The 3,168-nt window shown below is 38.7% G+C and overlaps 1 long non-coding RNA gene across 2 annotated transcripts; it reads left to right on the top strand.

Annotated features, from left to right (window-relative positions):
* Nucleotides 1–391: 391 nt before the first annotated feature.
* On the top strand, nt 392–2,633 carry LOC117460616 (uncharacterized). 2 transcript variants are annotated; one of them, XR_011644704.1, is made up of 4 exons: nt 392–434; nt 565–678; nt 1,760–1,967; nt 2,552–2,633. It is a non-coding gene; the product is annotated as an uncharacterized lncRNA (long non-coding RNA). The 2 variants fall into 2 exon arrangements; XR_011644703.1 differs by lacking the exon at nt 392–434 and having other exon boundaries at nt 457–678.
* The last annotated feature ends 535 nt before the right edge of the window (nt 2,634–3,168 follow it).

Raw genomic sequence — 3,168 nt, forward strand, 5'->3', positions numbered from 1 at the left:
TTTAATATTTTAATTGTATATCAGTGAATATAAAGAAGCTGTGCTTTGTCAATTGAACAAGGAAGATGAAATACCTGATTCAAAACATCAAAACTATTGGTTTGAATCGTGTGAACAAGAAATGAGGATCAGGGTGCTAGGGCGCTAGTGCGCTCAGCGGAGTTCATCTTGAACTACGCTGGGTGTCAGGGTTTGTGGACGGGCCGGGGCCGCAGTAACGTAGTAGTAACGCCGCAGTAGTCAGGTTTTTGGTTATCATGACACTGCACACCAAAGTACTCAGTCTTATTGACGGAAGACAGACTTTTAAAAAAAAGAAAAAATTAATTGAATGGCTAATGAAAAAGGAATTGCTTCAAGGAAAAATGAAATGCAAACTCTGCAACAAAGAGGATGAAACTGGAGAAACACTCAAACGTCGACGGACTGCAGTGGTAGGCTAAGTCGTACATTTTTAGCACGGGTTTTAACGATGACTTCCTCTGTTTACTGATATGTAATGTTACAAAGATAAGTTCTTTATCAGGAAAAAAGGACTAGGAATTTACGATTTGTCTTTTGTAGGAAGTGCCGACGTAAAAAACACCGAGGGAAAACGACGAAGAAGTCAGTGAGGTCACTGTCCCTGTTTCAGAGGAGCAAATTGTCCTTGTTCAGCTGGATGAAATACATTTACAGGTAATATGAATTCATCAATAATATCAGTCATTTCCTCAAAGCACAGCAAATGAATGCCTGTAAGTATTACGTTTATTTTAAGCATGTTGACTGTTGTTTAACATTACCGATATCTAAATGCTAATTTCAGTTAGCGCGTCAATGACGTTATCCATTAAATGTTAGCATTGAGCTAGCGGACTAAGCGCTAGTTATTTGGCAATTCACAACGCAGGCTGCTTGGAGGTGTGGCGCCGCTTTCACACACCAAGCCCCCAGGAAGTGCGCCGGACTCTGAGGAGAACACTCGAGATTTATTTCCCTCGGCATTATGAACGCGCATCCAACCCACGGGACCGCGCCGCCCGGCACCTTCATGTTACGTGTTCTGTATGCGTTTTACCCTTAACCATATACTGTATATATAAAGGTTTTACCTTTACCCATGGATGCACAATAAGAACGGACGTATCGCCTTACCGTTCGGGTGTTCAGAGCAGAGCTCCCTGTTGGAGCGGCAGAGCGTGATGTGAACAGAAAAATGTTTCTGTCGCAATATTATTTAAGGAATCGTTGAGCTAGCTAACTAGCATACATTGTCACTATCTGCTAACATTAGCTTTAGCTTTCGTTTTCTAATAGTTTTTCTCATAGGCTATAAACAGAATAGATCTTGTACTTGAGTAAAAGTAGAAGTACTCAGATATTGTACTTGAGTAAAACAGAAGTACTCAGATATTGCACTTAGTATTAAGTACTCAGATCTTGTATTAGAGTAAAAGTAAAAGTACCAGAGTGTACGAATACTCTGTTAGAGTAAAATTCCTGCATTCAAAATGTTCCTCAACAAAAAAATGGGTTCAGAATGTTACAATGTGTGATTATTCTAATAGCTTAACAATACATGTGTAGATGCTCTGATACAGGGAAACTTGATAGATATAATTAATTAGCAACATTAAAATATTCTGTTTCATCTTGAGTAATAACAAATGTCTAATGTGAATTATATAATTAATTATACATTAGCCACTGGTGCTGAATGCGTTCTTCTTCATATGCTTTTGTTCATATTTAGTAATTCTATATTGATCTTTAACAGATTTTCCCAGGGACTGCAGCTAAGGCAAATTGACATGCTGCAGGATGGCGTGGCAGGAAGCAGTCGCACGCTGTCAAAAATTAGCCTGAAGTTGAGGAAGGTCTGCAAGAGTGCAATCAAGAGGAGAGAAAGGAGGGGAAAGCAGAGACTTGGAGGACCAAACGAATTTGTCATGCTGGACGAAAGCAACTTCTACCACAAAAGGAAGGTGTGTATAAACTACAGAGCCTTAGCCTTTGGCCTCACTAAAACTAAAACCTTTGTTTTTCAAGGTGAAATAACAACATATCTTTTAAGGTCAGAGATTAACAAATGAATGAGCAAAGTAATGTAATTTTATAATTGTGTCATTTCACACCCTTGTGACTGGCGAGATAAAGTATACATTAGAGAGAGCCAGCTCCACAGTGTATACACAGTCAAATAACAGAAAAAAAGAATTTAGAAGCTCATCCAATCAGATCATTAAGGAAATAAATCCTTATTCTTACTTTGTATTACTAACATTTTAAAAGTGCATAATCTATTTATATATCATCTAATTCCAATATATATCTTACATTTTCATGTTTCTTGCAGCAAAATAAGCAAACTTTAACTTAATAAAATTAAACAGCCTTTTCTGTTTGTACCACGACATTTTAATTTTTTTCTCTTCTTTTTTGAGAAAGGAAGTGAATATTTTTAAATTGTAAAAGAAAGCAAATAAACACATTTCACTTTGTTTATCAATTGAAATGCCTGATGTTTATTTTTATATAACTGTTGTCCTTTTTCACTGCTTTATTACAGTATGGTAGGGGAAGATTCGGTCCTACGTGGAGGAGGAGAAAATGGGTCTTTGGAATGCTGGGCATCAGAGGAAAAAGGAGAAAAAGGAGAAGACCTATCCTGAGCTCGCTGGTGAAACAAAGATCACGGCGCCACTTAATTCCTCTGGTCACAAAATACGTTCGCCAAGGGACCACGGTGATAACGGACATGTGGAGGGCATACACCACTGCAATCGCAGAAAGTGGCTTTGTCCATTTCTCTGTGAACCACAGCCGGTCATTTGTGAACCCAGACACAGGAGCCCACACCCAAAACATTGAGCGGGCTTGGTCAACGTACAAGTCACAGGTCTGGAGACTGCGAGGAAACCGCACAGTGAAGACTCTGAAGAGTCATCTTGCTTTGATCGAGTGGACACATTGGCTGGCAAATGAACACAAAGATGGTCCCTTAGGCAGATTGCTGCATGACATACGCCACTTTCGCAAGTTCTGAAAGCAACCTCGTTTTCATTATTAGTGTCCTTTGGATTGTTGTTTAAATAAAAATGTAAACTTGAGTGCACAGGGTTTGTTTGTTTGTTTGTTTATCATTAGGTAATGGGTAACTACTGTTTTTGATGCATTACTTTACTT

This window comes from Pseudochaenichthys georgianus, chromosome 16 (assembly GCF_902827115.2).
Source record: "Pseudochaenichthys georgianus chromosome 16, fPseGeo1.2, whole genome shotgun sequence".
In the NCBI taxonomy this organism is placed as follows: domain Eukaryota; kingdom Metazoa; phylum Chordata; class Actinopteri; order Perciformes; family Channichthyidae; genus Pseudochaenichthys; species Pseudochaenichthys georgianus.